This window comes from Oreochromis niloticus, unplaced genomic scaffold (genome assembly GCF_001858045.2).
Source record: "Oreochromis niloticus isolate F11D_XX unplaced genomic scaffold, O_niloticus_UMD_NMBU tig00001125_pilon, whole genome shotgun sequence".
NCBI classification, from domain to species: Eukaryota; Metazoa; Chordata; class Actinopteri; order Cichliformes; family Cichlidae; genus Oreochromis; species Oreochromis niloticus.
In genome coordinates this window covers 1-17,731 of record NW_020327317.1, presented here as the reverse complement: position 1 = coordinate 17,731, position 17,731 = coordinate 1, and the positions used below count along the sequence as shown (strand labels likewise).

Below are 17,731 nucleotides of genomic sequence, written 5' to 3'. Positions count from 1 at the left end.
TCGTATAATGGCTGAGGACTGGGAGCGTCTGGAGGAGGACTTCTTCAAATCCCACCCACGTGATGGACGTTTGCAAGCTGCAACATCTGTGTTTGTTTTCTCATTTGATGGAATGATCCACGTAGTTGTTGGCCGTATAATGAAGTCCTACCAACGAACCTACCAAGCCCCAGATGGTGACCAAAATAGCTTTGCCGAAACCCAGGATCGAACTAGGGTCCTTTAGATCTTCAGTCTAACGCTCTCCCAGCTGAGCTATTTCGGCACATTTCGCAATGGAAAGTTCAAAAATTGCATTCTAATGACCAGTCACGGCTACAGCTGGCCAAACTGCACTACAGCTGACCCAGCTGCACTACAGCTGACCCACTGAGACAGTAAATCATGGGAACCAATCATGGATAAAATTTTACTTACTTACTTAAATCAATGTGAAATGAACTTTTAAGCTTTGGATTTTACAGTGAACTGTGATGAACTTTGCTCTCTTAAATGTTCTCCCACCTAAAGTAAGACAGAAAAGAAGTTAAAGGGTAACGTGTCAAGACACCTAGGTGGAATTGGTAATCGATGAGATTGGCATGTCTTGGACACTGGGTTTAGGAAAGGAGCTGAGCTGAGAACCAACTGGTGGTGAGTTGGACCAAGGGGCAGGGAAAGATTCTTTACAGACCTTGTACGCTGGGATCATCTCAAAGAGGTCTCTGTCCCTGACATCTACAAGTCCCACATCGTCATCTCACCTGCAGTCCATGGACTTTGCTCCAAATGACAATGAGTCACAGAACTATCAAGAACAAGTGAGCTTGTTAGGTAAAGACATGGAACCACCAAAGGGCAAGGATTAGGATGCCAGGCAACACCTGGACAGGGACTTGAACCCTGGACCCTCAGATTAAAAGTCTGATGCTCTTCCATCTGAGCTACCCAGGCTACAAAAGCCACGCGTTTGTCCTCTGGGCCACATACTTTTTTCATTTCTGTAACAATGTGAACTCTTATCCTCTCATTTTACTGTATGTACTGGTGAGGATTTGCAGCTAGATATTTTACATCATCATTTCAGACAAGAGCCAACGCAAGGATTTAATTCTAGGGGAAACATCGCTAGGCTGCATTATGAGGTGTGATCACCCAACGTACCAAGCCTGAGGTAAGTCAATCGTATAATGGCTGAGGACTGGGAGCGTCTGGAGGAGGACCTTCTTCAAATCCCACCTCCACGTGATGGACGTTTGCAAGCTGCAACATCTGTGTTTGTTTTCTCATTTGATGGGAATGATCCACGTAGTTGTTGGCCGTATAATGAAGTCCTACCAACGAACCTACCAAGCCCCAGATGGTGACCAAAATAGCTTTGCCGAAACCCAGGATCGAACTAGGGTCCTTTAGATCTTCAGTCTAACGCTCTCCCAGCTGAGCTATTTCGGCACATTTGCAATGGAAAGTGCTCAAAAATTGCATTCTAATGACCAGTCACGGCTACAGCTGGCCAAACTGCACTACAGCTGACCCAGCTGCACTACAGCTGACCCACTGAGACAGTAAATCATGGGAACCAAATCATGGGATAAAATTTTACTTACTTACTTAAATCAATGTGAAATGAACTTTTAAGCTTTGGATTTTACAGTGAACTGTGATGAACTTTGCTCTCTTAAATGTTGTCCCACCTAAAGTAAGACAGAAAAGAAGTTAAAGGGTAACGTGTCAAGACAACCTAGGTGGAATTGGTAATCGATGAGATTGGCATGTCTTGGACACTGGGTTTAGGAAAGGAGCTGAGCTGAGAACCAACTGGTGGTGAGTTGGACCAAGGGGCAGGGAAAGATTCTTTACAGACCTTGTACGCTGGGATCATCTCAAAGAGGTCTCTGTCCCTGACATCTACAAGTCCCACATCGTCATCTCACCTGCAGTCCATGGACTTTGCTCCAAATGACAATGAGGTCACAGAACTATCAAGAACAAGTGAGCTTGTTAGGTAAAGACATGGAACCACCAAAGGGCAAGGATTAGGATGCCAGGCAACACCTGGACAGGGACTTGAACCCTGGACCCTCAGATTAAAGTCTGATGCTCTTCCATCTGAGTACCCAGGCTACAAAAGCCACGCGTTTGTCCTCTGGGCCACATACTTTCTTTCATTCGGTAACAATGTGAACTCTTATCCTCTCATTTTACTGTATGTACTGGTGAGGATTTGCAGCTAGATATTATTACATCATCATTTCAGACAAGAGCCAACGCAAGGATTTAATTCTAGGGGAAACATCGCTAGGCTGCATTATGAGGTGTGATCACCCAACGTACCAAGCCTGAGGTAAGTCAATCGTATAATGGCTGAGGACTGGGAGCGTCTGGAGGAGACCTTCTTCAAATCCCACCTCCACGTGATGGACGTTTGCAAGCTGCAACATCTGTGTTTGTTTTCTCATTTGATGGGAATGATCCACGTAGTTGTTGGCCGTATAATGAAGTCCTACCAACGAACCTACCAAGCCCCAGATGGTGACCAAAATAGCTTTGCCGAAACCCAGGATCGAACTAGGGTCCTTTAGATCTTCAGTCTAACGCTCTCCCAGCTGAGCTATTTCGGCACATTTCGCAATGGAAAGTGCTCAAAATTGCATTCTAATGACCAGTCACGGCTACAGCTGGCCAAACTGCACTACAGCTGACCCAGCTGCACTACAGCTGACCCACTGAGACAGTAAATCATGGGAACCAAATCATAGGATAAAATTTTACTTACTTACTTAAATCAATGTGAAATGAACTTTTAAGCTTTGGATTTTACAGTGAACTGTGATGAACTTTGCTCTCTTAAATGTTGTCCCACCTAAAGTAAGACAGAAAAGAAGTTAAAGGGTAACGTGTCAAGACAACCTAGGTGGAATTGGTAATCGATGAGATTGGCATGTCTTGGACACTGGGTTTAGGAAAGGAGCTGAGCTGAGAACCAACTGGTGGTGAGTTGGACCAAGGGGCAGGGAAAGATTCTTTACAGACCTTGTACGCTGGGATCATCTCAAAGAGGTCTCTGTCCCTGACATCTACAAGTCCCACATCGTCATCTCACCTGCAGTCCATGGACTTTGCTCCAAATGACAATGAGGTCACAGAACTATCAAGAACAAGTGAGCTTGTTAGGTAAAGACATGGAACACCAAAGGGCAAGGATTAGGATGCCAGGCAACACCTGGACAGGGACTTGAACCCTGGACCCTCAGATTAAAAGTCTGATGCTCTTCCATCTGAGCTACCCAGGCTACAAAAGCCACGCGTTTGTCCTCTGGGAAACATACTTTCTTTCATTTCTGTAACAATGTGAACTCTTATCCTCTCATTTTACTGTATGTACTGGTGAGGATTTGCAGCTAGATATTATTACATCATCATTTCAGACAAGAGCCAACGCAAGGATTTAATTCTAGGGAAACATCGCTAGGCTGCATTATGAGGTGTGATCACCCAACGTACCAAGCCTGAGGTAAGTCAATCGTATAATGGCTGAGGACTGGGAGCGTCTGGAGGAGGACCTTCTTCAAATCCCACCTCCACGTGATGGACGTTTGCAAGCTGCAACATCTGTGTTTGTTTTCTCATTTGATGGGAATGATCCACGTAGTTGTTGGCCGTATAATGAAGTCCTACCAACGAACCTACCAAGCCCCAGATGGTGACCAAAATAGCTTTGCCGAAACCCAGGATCGAACTAGGGTCCTTTAGATCTTCAGTCTAACGCTCTCCCAGCTGAGCTATTTCGGCACATTTCGCAATGGAAAGTGTTCAAAAATTGCATTCTAATGACCAGTCACGGCTACAGCTGGCCAAACTGCACTACAGCTGACCCAGCTGCACTACAGCTGACCCACTGAGACAGTAAATCATGGGAACCAAATCATGGGATAAAATTTTACTTACTTACTTAAATCAATGTGAAATGAACTTTTAAGCTTTGGATTTTACAGTGAACTGTGATGAACTTTGCTCTCTTAAATGTTCTCCCACCTAAAGTAAGACAGAAAAGAAGTTAAAGGGTAACGTACCAAGACACCCTAGGTGGAATTGGTAATCGATGAGATTGGCATGTCTTGGACACTGGGTTTAGGAAAGGAGCTGAGCTGAGAACCAACTGGTGGTGAGTTGGACCAAGGGCAGGGAAAGATTCTTTACAGACCTTGTACGCTGGGATCATCTCAAAGAGGTCTCTGTCCCTGACATCTACAAGTCCCACATCGTCATCTCACCTGCAGTCCATGGACTTTGCTCCAAATGACAATGAGGTCACAGAACTATCAAGAACAAGTGAGCTTGTTAGGTAAAGACATGGAACCACCAAAGGGCAAGGATTAGGATGCCAGGCAACACCTGGACAGGGACTTGAACCCTGGACCCTCAGATTAAAAGTCTGATGCTCTTCCATCTGAGATACCCAGGCTACAAAAGCCACGCGTTTGTCCTCTGGGCCACATACTTTCTTTCATTTCGGTAACAATGTGAACTCTTATCCTCTCATTTTACTGTATGTACTGGTGAGGATTTGCAGCTAGATATTATTACATCATCATTTCAGACAAGAGCCAACGCAAGGATTTAATTCTAGGGGAAACATCGCTAGGCTGCATTATGAGGTGTGATCACCCAACGTACCAAGCCTGAGGTAAGTCAATCGTATAATGGCTGAGGACTGGGAGCGTCTGGAGGAGGACCTTCTTCAAATCCCACCTCCACGTGATGGACGTTTGCAAGCTGCAACATCTGTGTTTGTTTTCTCATTTGATGGGAATGATCCACGTAGTTGTTGGCCGTATAATGAAGTCCTACCAACGAACCTACCAAGCCCCAGATGGTGACCAAAATAGCTTTGCCGAAACCCAGGATCGAACTAGGGTCCTTTAGATCTTCAGTCTAACGCTCTCCCAGCTGAGCTATTTCGGCACATTTCGCAATGGAAAGTGCTCAAAAATTGCATTCTAATGACCAGTCACGGCTACAGCTGGCCAAACTGCACTACAGCTGACCCAGCTGCACTACAGCTGACCCACTGAGACAGTAAATCATGGGAACCAAATCATAGGATAAATTTTACTTACTTACTTAAATCAATGTGAAATGAACTTTTAAGCTTTGGATTTTACAGTGAACTGTGATGAACTTTGCTCTCTTAAATGTTGTCCCACCTAAAGTAAGACAGAAAAGAAGTTAAAGGGTAACGTGTCAAGACAACCTAGGTGGAATTGGTAATCGATGAGATTGGCATGTCTTGGACACTGGGTTTAGGAAGGAGCTGAGCTGAGAACCAACTGGTGGTGAGTTGGACCAAGGGGCAGGGAAAGATTCTTTACAGACCTTGTACGCTGGGATCATCTCAAAGAGGTCTCTGTCCCTGACATCTACAAGTCCCACATCGTCATCTCACCTGCAGTCCATGGACTTTGCTCCAAATGACAATGAGGTCACAGAACTATCAAGAACAAGTGAGCTTGTTAGGTAAAGACATGGAACCACCAAAGGGCAAGGATTAGGATGCCAGGCAACACCTGGACAGGGACTTGAACCCTGGACCCTCAGATTAAAAGTCTGATGCTCTTCCATCTGAGCTACCCAGGCTACAAAAGCCACGTGTTTGTCCTCTGGGAAACATACTTTCTTTCATTTCTGAAACAATGTGAACTCTTATCCTCTCATTTTACTGTATGTACTGGTGAGGATTTGCAGCTAGATATTATTACATCATCATTTCAGACAAGAGCCAACGCAAGGATTTAATTCTAGGGGAAACATCGCTAGGCTGCATTATGAGGTGTGATCACCCAACGTACCAAGCCTGAGGTAAGTCAATCGTATAATGGCTGAGGACTGGGAGCGTCTGGAGGAGGACCTTCTTCAAATCCCACCTCCACGTGATGGACGTTTGCAAGCTGCAACATCTGTGTTTGTTTCTCATTTGATGGGAATGATCCACGTAGTTGTTGGCCGTATAATGAAGTCCTACCAACGAACCTACCAAGCCCAGATGGTGACCAAAATAGCTTTGCCGAAACCCAGGATCGAACTAGGGTCCTTTAGATCTTCAGTCTAACGCTCTCCCAGCTGAGCTATTTCGGCACATTTTGCAATGGAAAGTGCTCAAAAATTGCATTCTAATGACCAGTCACGGCTACAGCTGGCCAAACTGCACTACAGCTGGCCAAACTGCACTACAGCTGACCCAGCTGCACTACAGCTGACCCACTGAGACAGTAAATCATGGGAACCAAATCATGGGATAAAATTTTACTTACTTACTTAAATCAATGTGAAATGAACTTTTAAGCTTTGGATTTTACAGTGAACTGTGATGAACTTTGCTCTCTTAAATGTTGTCCCACCTAAAGTAAGACAGAAAAGAAGTTAAAGGGTAACGTGTCAAGACACCTAGGTGGAATTGGTAATCGATGAGATTGGCATGTCTTGGACACTGGGTTTAGGAAAGGAGCTGAGCTGAGAACCAACTGGTGGTGAGTTGGACCAAGGGGCAGGGAAAGATTCTTTACAGACCTTGTACGCTGGGATCATCTCAAAGAGGTCTCTGTCCCTGACATCTACAAGTCCCACATCGTCATCTCACCTGCAGTCCATGGACTTTGCTCCAAATGACAATGAAGTCACAGAACTATCAAGAACAAGTGAGCTTGTTAGGTAAAGACATGGAACCACCAAAGGGCAAGGATTAGGATGCCAGGCAACACCTGGACAGGGACTTGAACCCTGGACCCTCAGATTAAAAGTCTGATGCTCTTCCATCTGAGCTACCCAGGCTACTAAAGCCACGCGTTTGTCCTCTGGGCCACATACTTTCTTTCGTTTCTGTAACAATGTGAACTCTTATCCTCTCATTTTACTGTATGTACTGGTGAGGATTTGCAGTTAGATATTATTACATCATCATTTCAGACAAGAGCCAACGCAAGGATTTAATTCTAGGGGAAACATTGCTAGGTTCATTATGAGGTGTGATACCAATGTACCAAGCTTGAGGAAAGTCAATCGTATAATGCAGGGTGTCAACTCCAGCTTGAGGCAGGGTGTCCTGCAGTTTTACATATCACCTGGTCAACACACCTGAATCAAATGATTAGTTCATTTCCAGGCCTCTGGAGAACCTTAAGACATGTGAAGGAGGTAATCTGGCAATTTAAATCAGCTGTTTTGGATCATGGGCACATCTAAAACCTACAGGACACCGGCCCTCGAGGCCTGGAGTTTGACACCCCTGGTATAATGGCTGAGGACTGGGAGCGTCTGGAGGAGGACCTTCTTCAAATCCCACCTCCACGTGATGGACGTTTGCAAGCTGCAACATCTGTGTTTGTTTTCTCATTTGATGGGAATGATCCACGTAGTTGTTGGCCGTATAATGAAGTCCTACCAACGAACCTACCAAGCCCAGATGGTGACCAAAATAGCTTTGCCGAAACCCAGGATCGAACTAGGGTCCTTTAGATCTTCAGTCTAACGCTCTCCCAGCTGAGCTATTTCGGCACATTTTGCAATAGAAAGTGCTCAAAAATTGCATTCTAATGACCAGTCACGGCTACAGCTGGCCAAACTGCACTACAGCTGACCCAGCTGCACTACAGCTGACCCACTGAGACAGTAAATCATGGGAACCAATCATGGGATAAAATTTTACTTACTTACTTAAATCAATGTGAAATGAACTTTTAAGCTTTGGATTTTACAGTGAACTGTGATGAACTTTGCTCTCTTAAATGTTCTCCAACCTAAAGTAAGACAGAAAAGAAGTTAAAGGGTAACGTGTCAAGACACCCTAGGTGGAATTGGTAATCGATGAGATTGGCATGTCTTGGACACTGGGTTTAGGAAAGGAGCTGAGCTGAGAACCAACTGGTGGTGAGTTGGACCAAGGGCAGGGAAAGATTCTTTACAGACCTTGTACGCTGGGATCATCTCAAAGAGGTCTCTGTCCCTGACATCTACAAGTCCCACATCGTCATCTCACCTGCAGTCCATGGACTTTGCTCCAAATGATAATGAAGTCACAGAACTATCAAGAACAAGTGAGCTTGTTAGGTAAAGACGTGGAACCACCAAAGGGCAAGGATTAGGATGCCAGGCAACACCTGGACAGGGACTTGAACCCTGGACCCTCAGATTAAAAGTCTGATGCTCTTCCATCTGAGCTACCCAGGCTACAAAAGCCACGCCTTTGTCCTCTGGGCCACATACTTTCTTTCGTTTCTGTAACAATGTGAACTCTTATCCTCTCATTTTACTGTATGTACTGGTGAGGATTTGGAGTTAGATATTATTACATCATCATTTCAGAGAAGAGCCAACGCAAGGATTTAATTCTAGGGGAAACATTGCTAGGCTGCATTATGAGGTGTGATCACCCAATGTACCAAGCCTGAGGAAAGTCAATCGTATAATGCAGGGGTGTCAAACTCCAGGCCTTGAGGGCAGGGTGTCCTGCAGGTTTTACATATCACCCTGGGTCAACACAACTGAATCAAATGATTAGTTCATTTCCAGGCCTCTGGAGAACCTTAAGACATGTTGAGGAGGTAATTGGCAATTTAAATCAGCTGTTTTGGAACATGGGCACATCTAAAACCTACAGGAACCGGCCCTCGAGGCTGGAGTTTGACACCCTAGTATAATGGCTGAGGACTGGGAGCGTCTGGAGGAGGACCTTCTTCAAATCCCACCTCCACGTGATGGACGTTTGCAAGCTGCAACATCTGTGTTTGTTTCTCATTTGATGGGAATGATCCACGTAGTTGTTGGCCGTATAATGAAGTCCTACCAACGAACCTACCAAGCCCCAGATGGTGACCAAAATAGCTTTGCCGAAACCCAGGATCGAACTAGGGTCCTTTAGATCTTCAGTCTACTGCTCTCCCAGCTGAGCTATTTCGGCACATTTTGCAATGGAAAGTGCTCAAAAATTGCATTCTAATGACCAGTCACGGCTACAGCTGGCCAAACTGCACTACAGCTGACCCAGCTGCACTACAGCTGACCCACTGAGACAGTAAATCATGGGAACCAAATCATGGGATAAAATTTTACTTACTTACTTAAATCAATGTGAAATGAACTTTTAAGCTTTGGATTTTACAGTGAACTGTGATGAACTTTGCTCTCTTAAATGTTGTCCCACCTAAAGTAAGACAGAAAAGAAGTTAAAGGGTAACGTGTCAAGACAACCTAGGTGGAATTGGTAATCGATGAGATTGGCATGTCTTGGACACTGGGTTTAGGAAAGGAGCTGACCTGAGAACCAACTGGTGGTGAGTTGGACCAAGGGGCAGGGAAAGATTCTTTACAGACCTTGTACGCTGGGATCATCTCAAAGAGGTCTCTGTCCCTGACATCTACAAGTCCCACATCGTCATCTCACCTGCAGTCCATGGACTTTGCTCCAAATGACAATGAGGTCACAGAACTATCAAGAACAAGTGAGCTGTTAGGTAAAGACATGGAACCACCAAAGGGCAAGGATTAGGATGCCAGGCAACACCTGGACAGGGACTTGAACCCTGGACCCTCAGATTAAAAGTCTGATGCTCTTCCATCTGAGCTACCCAGGCTACAAAAGCCACGCGTTTGTCCTCTGGGCCACATACTTTCTTTCGCTTCTGTAACAATGTGAACTCTTATCCTCTCATTTTACTGTATGTACTGGTGAGGATTTGCAGTTAGATATTATTACATCATCATTCAGACAAGAGCCAACGCAAGGATTTAATTCTAGGGGAAACATCGCTAGGCTGCATTATGAGGTGTGATCACCCAACGTACCAAGCCTGAGGTAAGTCAATCGTATAATGGCTGAGGACTGGGAGCGTCTGGAGGAGGACCTTCTTCAAATCCCACCTCCACGTGATGGACGTTTGCAAGCTGCAACATCTGTGTTTGTTTTCTCATTTGATGGGAATGATCCACGTAGTTGTTGGCCGTATAATGAAGTCCTACCAACGAACCTACCAAGCCCCAGATGGTGACCAAAATAGCTTTGCCGAAACCCAGGATCGAACTAGGGTCCTTTAGATCTTCAGTCTAACGCTCTCCCAGCTGAGCTATTTCGGCACATTTTGCAATGGAAAGTGCTCAAAAATTGCATTCTAATGACCAGTCACGGCTACAGCTGGCCAAACTGCACTACAGCTGACCCAGCTGCACTACAGCTGACCCACTGAGACAGTAAATCATGGGAACCAAATCATGGGATAAAATTTTACTTACTTACTTAAATCAATGTGAAATGAACTTTTAAGCTTTGGATTTTACAGTGAACTGTGATGAACTTTGCTCTCTTAAATGTTCTCCCACCTAAAGTAAGACAGAAAAGAAGTTAAAGGGTAACGTGTCAAGACACCCTAGGTGGAATTGGTAATCGATGAGATTGGCATGTCTTGGACACTGGGTTTAGGAAAGGAGCTGAGCTGAGAACCAACTGGTGGTGAGTTGGACCAAGGGGCAGGGAAAGATTCTTTACAGACCTTGTACGCTGGGATCATCTCAAAGAGGTCTCTGTCCCTGACATCTACAAGTCCCACATCATCATCTCACCTGCAGTCCATGGACTTTGCTCCAAATGACAATGAAGTCACAGAACTATCAAGAACAAGTGAGCTTGTTAGGTAAAGACATGGAACCACCAAAGGGCAAGGATTAGGATGCCAGGCAACACCTGGACAGGGACTTGAACCCTGGACCCTCAGATTAAAAGTCTGATGCTCTTCCATCTGAGCTACCCAGGCTACAAAAGCCACGCGTTTGTCCTCTGGGCCACATACTTTCTTTCGCTTCTGTAACAATGTGAACTCTTATCCTCTCATTTTACTGTATGTACTGGTGAGGATTTGCAGTTAGATATTATTACATCATCATTTCAGACAAGAGCCAACGCAAGGATTTAATTCTAGGGGAAACATCGCTAGGCTGCATTATGAGGTGTGATCACCCAACGTACCAAGCCTGAGGTAAGTCAATCGTATAATGGCTGAGGACTGGGAGCGTCTGGAGGAGGACCTTCTTCAAATCCCACCTCCACGTGATGGACGTTTGCAAGCTGCAACATCTGTGTTTGTTTTCTCATTTGATGGGAATGATCCACGTAGTTGTTGGCCGTATAATGAAGTCCTACCAACGAACCTACCAAGCTCCAGATGGTGACCAAAATAGCTTTGCCGAAACCCAGGATCAAACTAGGGTCCTTTAGATCTTCAGTCTAACGCTCTCCCAGCTGAGCTATTTCGGCACATTTTGCAATGGAAAGTGCTCAAAAATTGCATTCTAATGACCAGTCACGGCTACAGCTGGCCAAACTGCACTACAGCTGACCCAGCTGCACTACAGCTGACCCACTGAGACAGTAAATCATGGGAACCAAATCATGGGATAAAATTTTACTTACTTAAATCAATGTGAAATGAACTTTTAAGCTTTGGATTTTACAGTGAACTGTGATGAACTTTGCTCTCTTAAATGTTGTCCCACCTAAAGTAAGACAGAAAAGAAGTTAAAGGGTAACGTGTCAAGACAACCTAGGTGGAATTGGTAATCGATGAGATTGGCATGTCTTGGACACTGGGTTTAGGAAAGGAGCTGAGCTGAGAACCAACTGGTGGTGAGTTGGACCAAGGGGCAGGGAAAGATTCTTTACAGACCTTGTACGCTGGGATCATCTCAAAGAGGTCTCTGTCCCTGACATCTACAAGTCCCACATCGTCATCTCACCTGCAGTCCATGGACTTTGCTCCAAATGACAATGAGGTCACAGAACTATCAAGAACAAGTGAGCTTGTTAGGTAAAGACATGGAACCACCAAAGGGCAAGGATTAGGATGCCAGGCAACACCTGGACAGGGACTTGAACCCTGGACCCTCAGATTAAAAGTCTGATGCTCTTCCATCTGAGCTACCCAGGCTACAAAAGCCACGCGTTTGTCCTCTGGGCCACATACTTTCTTTCGCTTCTGTAACAATGTGAACTCTTATCCTCTCATTTTACTGTATGTACTGGTGAGGATTTGCAGTTAGATATTATTACATCATCATTTCAGACAAGAGCCAACGCAAGGATTTAATTCTAGGGGAAACATCGCTAGGCTGCATTATGAGGTGTGATCACCCAACGTACCAAGCCTGAGGTAAGTCAATCGTATAATGGCTGAGGACTGGGAGCGTCTGGAGGAGGACCTTCTTCAAATCCCACCTCCACGTGATGGACGTTTGCAAGCTGCAACATCTGTGTTTGTTTCTCATTTGATGGGAATGATCCACGTAGTTGTTGGCCGTATAATGAAGTCCTACCAACGAACCTACCAAGCCCCAGATGGTGACCAAAATAGCTTTGCCGAAACCCAGGATCGAACTAGGGTCCTTTAGATCTTCAGTCTAACGCTCTCCCAGCTGAGCTATTTCGGCACATTTTGCAATGGAAAGTGCTCAAAAATTGCATTCTAATGACCAGTCACGGCTACAGCTGGCCAAACTGCACTACAGCTGACCCAGCTGCACTACAGCTGACCCACTGAGACAGTAAATCATGGGAACCAAATCATGGGATAAAATTTTACTTACTTACTTAAATCAATGTGAAATGAACTTTTAAGCTTTGGATTTACAGTGAACTGTGATGAACTTTGCTCTCTTAAATGTTCTCCCACCTAAAGTAAGACAGAAAAGAAGTTAAAGGGTAACGTGTCAAGACACCTAGGTGGAATTGGTAATCGATGAGATTGGCATGTCTTGGACACTGGGTTTAGGAAAGGAGCTGAGCTGAGAACCAACTGGTGGTGAGTTGGACCAAGGGGCAGGGAAAGATTCTTTACAGACCTTGTACGCTGGGATCATCTCAAAGAGGTCTCTGTCCCTGACATCTACAAGTCCCACATCGTCATCTCACCTGCAGTCCATGGACTTTGCTCCAAATGACAATGAAGTCACAGAACTATCAAGAACAAGTGAGCTTGTTAGGTAAAGACATGGAACCACCAAAGGGCAAGGATTAGGATGCCAGGCAACACCTGGACAGGGACTTGAACCCTGGACCCTCAGATTAAAAGTCTGATGCTCTTCCATCTGAGCTACCCAGGCTACAAAAGCCACGCGTTTGTCCTCTGGGCCACATACTTTCTTTCGCTTCTGTAACAATGTGAACTCTTATCCTCTCATTTACTGTATGTACTGGTGAGGATTTGCAGTTAGATATTATTACATCATCATTTCAGACAAGAGCCAACGCAAGGATTTAATTCTAGGGGAAACATCGCTAGGCTGCATTATGAGGTGTGATCACCCAACGTACCAAGCCTGAGGTAAGTCAATCGTATAATGGCTGAGGACTGGGAGCGTCTGGAGGAGGACCTTCTTCAAATCCCACCTCCACGTGATGGACGTTTGCAAGCTGCAACATCTGTGTTTGTTTTCTCATTTGATGGGAATGATCCACGTAGTTGTTGGCCGTATAATGAAGTCCTACCAACGAACCTACCAAGCTCCAGATGGTGACCAAAATAGCTTTGCCGAAACCCAGGATCAAACTAGGGTCCTTTAGATCTTCAGTCTAACGCTCTCCCAGCTGAGCTATTTCGGCACATTTTGCAATGGAAAGTGCTCAAAAATTGCATTCTAATGACCAGTCACGGCTACAGCTGGCCAAACTGCACTACAGCTGACCCAGCTGCACTACAGCTGACCCACTGAGACAGTAAATCATGGGAACCAAATCATGGGATAAAATTTTACTTACTTAAATCAATGTGAAATGAACTTTTAAGCTTTGGATTTTACAGTGAACTGTGATGAACTTTGCTCTCTTAAATGTTCTCCCACCTAAAGTAAGACAGAAAAGAAGTTAAAGGGTAACGTGTCAAGACACCTAGGTGGAATTGGTAATCGATGAGATTGGCATGTCTTGGACACTGGGTTTAGGAAAGGAGCTGAGCTGAGAACCAACTGGTGGTGAGTTGGACCAAGGGGCAGGGAAAGATTCTTTACAGACCTTGTACGCTGGGATCATCTCAAAGAGGTCTCTGTCCCTGACATCTACAAGTCCCACATCGTCATCTCACCTGCAGTCCATGGACTTTGCTCCAAATGACAATGAGGTCACAGAACTATCAAGAACAAGTGAGCTTGTTAGGTAAAGACATGGAACCACCAAAGGGCAAGGATTAGGATGCCAGGCAACACCTGGACAGGGACTTGAACCCTGGACCCTCAGATTAAAAGTCTGATGCTCTTCCATCTGAGCTACCCAGGCTACAAAAGCCACGCGTTTGTCCTCTGGGCCACATACTTTCTTTCGCTTCTGTAACAATGTGAACTCTTATCCTCTCATTTTACTGTATGTACTGGTGAGGATTTGCAGTTAGATATTATTACATCATCATTTCAGACAAGAGCCAACGCAAGGATTTAATTCTAGGGGAAACATCGCTAGGCTGCATTATGAGGTGTGATCACCCAACGTACCAAGCCTGAGGTAAGTCAATCGTATAATGGCTGAGGACTGGGAGCGTCTGGAGGAGGACCTTCTTCAAATCCCACCTCCACGTGATGGACGTTTGCAAGCTGCAACATCTGTGTTTGTTTTCTCATTTGATGGGAATGATCCACGTAGTTGTTGGCCGTATAATGAAGTCCTACCAACGAACCTACCAAGCCCCAGATGGTGACCAAAATAGCTTTGCCGAAACCCAGGATCGAACTAGGGTCCTTTAGATCTTCAGTCTAACGCTCTCCCAGCTGAGCTATTTCGGCACATTTTGCGATGGAAAGTGCTCAAAAATTGCATTCTAATGACCAGTCACGGCTACAGCTGGCCAAACTGCACTACAGCTGACCCAGCTGCACTACAGCTGACCCACTGAGACAGTAATCATGGGAACCAAATCATGGATAAAATTTTACTTACTTACTTAAATCCAATGTGAAATGAACTTTTAAGCTTTGGATTTTACAGTGAACTGTGATGAACTTTGCTCTCTTAAATGTTGTCCCACCTAAAGTAAGACAGAAAAGAAGTTAAAGGGTAACGTGTCAAGACACCTAGTGGAATTGGTAATCGATGAGATTGGCATGTCTTGGACACTGGGTTAGGAAAGGAGCTGAGCTGAGAACCAACTGTGGTGAGTTGGACAAGGGGCAGGGAAAGATTCTTACAGACCTTGTACGCTGGATCATCTCAAAGAGGTCTCCGTCCCTGACATCTACAAGTCCCACATCGTCATCTCACCTGCAGTCCATGGACTTTGCTCCAAATGACATGAGGTCACAGAACTATCAAGACAAGTGAGCTTGTTAGGTAAAGACATGGAACCACCAAAGGGCAAGGCTAGGATGCCAGGCAACACTGGACAGGGACTTGAACCCTGGACCTCAGATTAAAAGTCTGATGCTCTTCCATCTGAGCTACCCAGGCTACAAAAGCCACGCGTTTTCCTCTGGGCCACATACTTTCTTTCGTTTCTGTAACAATGTGAACTCTTATCCTCTCATTTTTACTGTATGTACTGGTGAGGATTTGCAGTTAGATATTATTACATCATCATTTCAGACAAGAGCCAACGCAAGGATTTAATTCTAGGGAACATCGCTAGGCTGCATTATGAGGTGTGATCACCCAACGTACCAAGCCTGAGGTAAGTCAATCGTATAATGGCTGAGGACTGGGAGCGTCTGGAGGAGGACCTTCTTCAAATCCCACCTCCACGTGATGGACGTTTGCAAGCTGCAACATCTGTGTTTGTTTCTCATTTGATGGGAATGATCCACGTAGTTGTTGGCCGTATAATGAAGTCCTACCAACGAACCTACCAAGCCCCAGATGGTGACCAAAATAGCTTTGCCGAAACCCAGGATCGAACTAGGGTCCTTTAGATCTTCAGTCTAACGCTCTCCCAGCTGAGCTATTTCGGCACATTTGCAATGGAAAGTGCTCAAAAATTGCATTCTAATGACCAGTCACGGCTACAGCTGGCCAAACTGCACTACAGCTGACCCAGCTGCACTACAGCTGACCCACTGAGACAGTAAATCATGGGAACCAAATCATGGGATAAAATTTTACTTACTTACTTTAATCAATGTGAAATGAACTTTTAAGCTTTGGATTTTACAGTGAACTGTGATGAACTTTGCTCTCTTAAATGTTTCCCACCTAAAGTAAGACAGAAAAGAAGTTAAAGGGTAACGTGTCAAGACACCTAGGTGGAATGGTAATCGATGAGATTGGCATGTCTTGGACACTGGGTTTAGGAAAGGAGCTGAGCTGAGAACCAACTGGTGGTGAGTTGGACCAAGGGGCAGGGAAAGATTCTTTACAGACCTTGTACGCTGGGATCATCTCAAAGAGGTCTCTGTCCCTGACATCTACAAGTCCCACATCGTCATCTCACCTGCAGTCCATGGACTTTGCTCCAAATGACAATGAGGTCACAGAACTATCAAGAACAAGTGAGCTTGTTAGGTAAAGACATGGAACCACCAAAGGGCAAGGATTAGGATGCCAGGCAACACCTGGACAGGGACTTGAACCCTGGACCCTCAGATTAAAAGTCTGATGCTCTTCCATCTGAGCTACCCAGGCTACAAAAGCACGCGTTTGTCCTCTGGGCCACATACTTTCTTTCGCTTCTGTAACAATGTGAACTCTTATCCTCTCATTTTACTGTATGTACTGGTGAGGATTTGCAGCTAGATATTATTACATCATCATTTCAGACAAGAGCCAACGCAAGGATTTAATTCTAGGGGAAACATCGCTAGGCTGCATTATGAGGTGTGATCACCCAACGTACCAAGCCTGAGGTAAGTCAATCGTATAATGGCTGAGGACTGGGAGCGTCTGGAGGAGGACCTTCTTCAAATCCACCTCCACGTGATGGACGTTTGCAAGCTGCAACATCTGTGTTTGTTTTCTCATTTGATGGAATGATCCACGTAGTTGTTGGCCGTATAATGAAGTCCTACCAACGAACCTACCAAGCCCCAGATGGTGACCAAAATAGCTTTGCCGAAACCCAGGATCGAACTAGGGTCCTTTAGATCTTCAGTCTAACGCTCTCCCAGCTGAGCTATTTCGGCACATTTTGCAATGGAAAGTGCTCAAAAATTGCATTCTAATGACCAGTCACGGCAGCTGGCCAAACTGCACTACAGCTGGCAAACTGCACTACACTGACCCAGCTGCACTACAGCTGACCCACTGAGACAGTAAATCATGGAACCAAATCATGGGATAAAATTTTACTTACTTACTTAAATCAATGTGAATGAACTTTTAAGCTTTGGATTTTACAGTGAACTGTGATGAACTTTGCTCTCTTAAATGTTCTCCACCTAAAGTAGACAGAAAAGAAGTTAAAGGTAACGTGTCAAGACACCTAGTGGAATTGGTAATCGATGAGATTGCATGTCTTGGACACTGGGTTTAGGAAAGGAGCTGAGCTGAGAACCAACTGTGGTGAGTTGGACCAAGGGCAGGAAAGATTCTTTACAGACTTGTACGCTGGATCATCTCAAAGAGGTCTCTGTCCCTGACATCTACAAGTCCACTCGTCATCTCACCTGCAGTCCATGGATTGCTCCAAATGACAATGAAGTCACAGAACTTCAGAACAAGTGAGCTTGTTAGGTAAAGACATGGAACACCAAAGGGCAAGGTTAGGATGCCAGGCAACACCTGGACAGGGACTTGAACCCT

At 45.1% G+C, this 17,731-nt stretch overlaps 28 non-coding genes across 28 annotated transcripts; all 28 read right to left on the bottom strand.

Moving 5' to 3' along the window:
- Window positions 1–192: 192 nt before the first annotated feature.
- trnaf-gaa (transfer RNA phenylalanine (anticodon GAA)) lies at window positions 193–265 on the bottom strand. The gene has a single exon. It is a non-coding gene; the product is annotated as a tRNA-Phe (tRNA).
- A 595-nt stretch (window positions 266–860) lies between these two features.
- Window positions 861–933, bottom strand: trnak-uuu (transfer RNA lysine (anticodon UUU)). Its single transcript has one exon. It is a non-coding gene; the product is annotated as a tRNA-Lys (tRNA).
- Window positions 934–1,358: 425 nt separating this feature from the next.
- On the bottom strand, window positions 1,359–1,431 carry trnaf-gaa (transfer RNA phenylalanine (anticodon GAA)). Its single transcript has one exon. It is a non-coding gene; the product is annotated as a tRNA-Phe (tRNA).
- Window positions 1,432–2,527: 1,096 nt separating this feature from the next.
- trnaf-gaa (transfer RNA phenylalanine (anticodon GAA)) lies at window positions 2,528–2,600 on the bottom strand. The gene has a single exon. It is a non-coding gene; the product is annotated as a tRNA-Phe (tRNA).
- A 599-nt stretch (window positions 2,601–3,199) lies between these two features.
- Window positions 3,200–3,272, bottom strand: trnak-uuu (transfer RNA lysine (anticodon UUU)). Its single transcript has one exon. It is a non-coding gene; the product is annotated as a tRNA-Lys (tRNA).
- Window positions 3,273–3,698: 426 nt separating this feature from the next.
- trnaf-gaa (transfer RNA phenylalanine (anticodon GAA)) lies at window positions 3,699–3,771 on the bottom strand. Its single transcript has one exon. It is a non-coding gene; the product is annotated as a tRNA-Phe (tRNA).
- A 600-nt stretch (window positions 3,772–4,371) lies between these two features.
- Window positions 4,372–4,444, bottom strand: trnak-uuu (transfer RNA lysine (anticodon UUU)). Its single transcript has one exon. It is a non-coding gene; the product is annotated as a tRNA-Lys (tRNA).
- A 427-nt stretch (window positions 4,445–4,871) lies between these two features.
- trnaf-gaa (transfer RNA phenylalanine (anticodon GAA)) lies at window positions 4,872–4,944 on the bottom strand. The gene has a single exon. It is a non-coding gene; the product is annotated as a tRNA-Phe (tRNA).
- A 599-nt stretch (window positions 4,945–5,543) lies between these two features.
- On the bottom strand, window positions 5,544–5,616 carry trnak-uuu (transfer RNA lysine (anticodon UUU)). Its single transcript has one exon. It is a non-coding gene; the product is annotated as a tRNA-Lys (tRNA).
- A 425-nt stretch (window positions 5,617–6,041) lies between these two features.
- On the bottom strand, window positions 6,042–6,114 carry trnaf-gaa (transfer RNA phenylalanine (anticodon GAA)). The gene has a single exon. It is a non-coding gene; the product is annotated as a tRNA-Phe (tRNA).
- Window positions 6,115–6,734: 620 nt separating this feature from the next.
- Window positions 6,735–6,807, bottom strand: trnak-uuu (transfer RNA lysine (anticodon UUU)). The gene has a single exon. It is a non-coding gene; the product is annotated as a tRNA-Lys (tRNA).
- Window positions 6,808–7,457: 650 nt separating this feature from the next.
- trnaf-gaa (transfer RNA phenylalanine (anticodon GAA)) lies at window positions 7,458–7,530 on the bottom strand. The gene has a single exon. It is a non-coding gene; the product is annotated as a tRNA-Phe (tRNA).
- Window positions 7,531–8,129: 599 nt separating this feature from the next.
- trnak-uuu (transfer RNA lysine (anticodon UUU)) lies at window positions 8,130–8,202 on the bottom strand. Its single transcript has one exon. It is a non-coding gene; the product is annotated as a tRNA-Lys (tRNA).
- Window positions 8,203–8,859: 657 nt separating this feature from the next.
- trnaf-gaa (transfer RNA phenylalanine (anticodon GAA)) lies at window positions 8,860–8,932 on the bottom strand. The gene has a single exon. It is a non-coding gene; the product is annotated as a tRNA-Phe (tRNA).
- A 600-nt stretch (window positions 8,933–9,532) lies between these two features.
- trnak-uuu (transfer RNA lysine (anticodon UUU)) lies at window positions 9,533–9,605 on the bottom strand. The gene has a single exon. It is a non-coding gene; the product is annotated as a tRNA-Lys (tRNA).
- Window positions 9,606–10,031: 426 nt separating this feature from the next.
- trnaf-gaa (transfer RNA phenylalanine (anticodon GAA)) lies at window positions 10,032–10,104 on the bottom strand. The gene has a single exon. It is a non-coding gene; the product is annotated as a tRNA-Phe (tRNA).
- Window positions 10,105–10,705: 601 nt separating this feature from the next.
- Window positions 10,706–10,778, bottom strand: trnak-uuu (transfer RNA lysine (anticodon UUU)). The gene has a single exon. It is a non-coding gene; the product is annotated as a tRNA-Lys (tRNA).
- A 427-nt stretch (window positions 10,779–11,205) lies between these two features.
- On the bottom strand, window positions 11,206–11,278 carry trnaf-gaa (transfer RNA phenylalanine (anticodon GAA)). Its single transcript has one exon. It is a non-coding gene; the product is annotated as a tRNA-Phe (tRNA).
- A 597-nt stretch (window positions 11,279–11,875) lies between these two features.
- Window positions 11,876–11,948, bottom strand: trnak-uuu (transfer RNA lysine (anticodon UUU)). Its single transcript has one exon. It is a non-coding gene; the product is annotated as a tRNA-Lys (tRNA).
- Window positions 11,949–12,374: 426 nt separating this feature from the next.
- trnaf-gaa (transfer RNA phenylalanine (anticodon GAA)) lies at window positions 12,375–12,447 on the bottom strand. The gene has a single exon. It is a non-coding gene; the product is annotated as a tRNA-Phe (tRNA).
- A 599-nt stretch (window positions 12,448–13,046) lies between these two features.
- trnak-uuu (transfer RNA lysine (anticodon UUU)) lies at window positions 13,047–13,119 on the bottom strand. The gene has a single exon. It is a non-coding gene; the product is annotated as a tRNA-Lys (tRNA).
- Window positions 13,120–13,545: 426 nt separating this feature from the next.
- trnaf-gaa (transfer RNA phenylalanine (anticodon GAA)) lies at window positions 13,546–13,618 on the bottom strand. The gene has a single exon. It is a non-coding gene; the product is annotated as a tRNA-Phe (tRNA).
- A 596-nt stretch (window positions 13,619–14,214) lies between these two features.
- trnak-uuu (transfer RNA lysine (anticodon UUU)) lies at window positions 14,215–14,287 on the bottom strand. Its single transcript has one exon. It is a non-coding gene; the product is annotated as a tRNA-Lys (tRNA).
- Window positions 14,288–14,714: 427 nt separating this feature from the next.
- trnaf-gaa (transfer RNA phenylalanine (anticodon GAA)) lies at window positions 14,715–14,787 on the bottom strand. The gene has a single exon. It is a non-coding gene; the product is annotated as a tRNA-Phe (tRNA).
- A 589-nt stretch (window positions 14,788–15,376) lies between these two features.
- Window positions 15,377–15,448, bottom strand: trnak-uuu (transfer RNA lysine (anticodon UUU)). The gene has a single exon. It is a non-coding gene; the product is annotated as a tRNA-Lys (tRNA).
- A 424-nt stretch (window positions 15,449–15,872) lies between these two features.
- On the bottom strand, window positions 15,873–15,945 carry trnaf-gaa (transfer RNA phenylalanine (anticodon GAA)). Its single transcript has one exon. It is a non-coding gene; the product is annotated as a tRNA-Phe (tRNA).
- A 597-nt stretch (window positions 15,946–16,542) lies between these two features.
- trnak-uuu (transfer RNA lysine (anticodon UUU)) lies at window positions 16,543–16,615 on the bottom strand. The gene has a single exon. It is a non-coding gene; the product is annotated as a tRNA-Lys (tRNA).
- A 424-nt stretch (window positions 16,616–17,039) lies between these two features.
- On the bottom strand, window positions 17,040–17,112 carry trnaf-gaa (transfer RNA phenylalanine (anticodon GAA)). Its single transcript has one exon. It is a non-coding gene; the product is annotated as a tRNA-Phe (tRNA).
- Window positions 17,113–17,731: the final 619 nt, after the last annotated feature.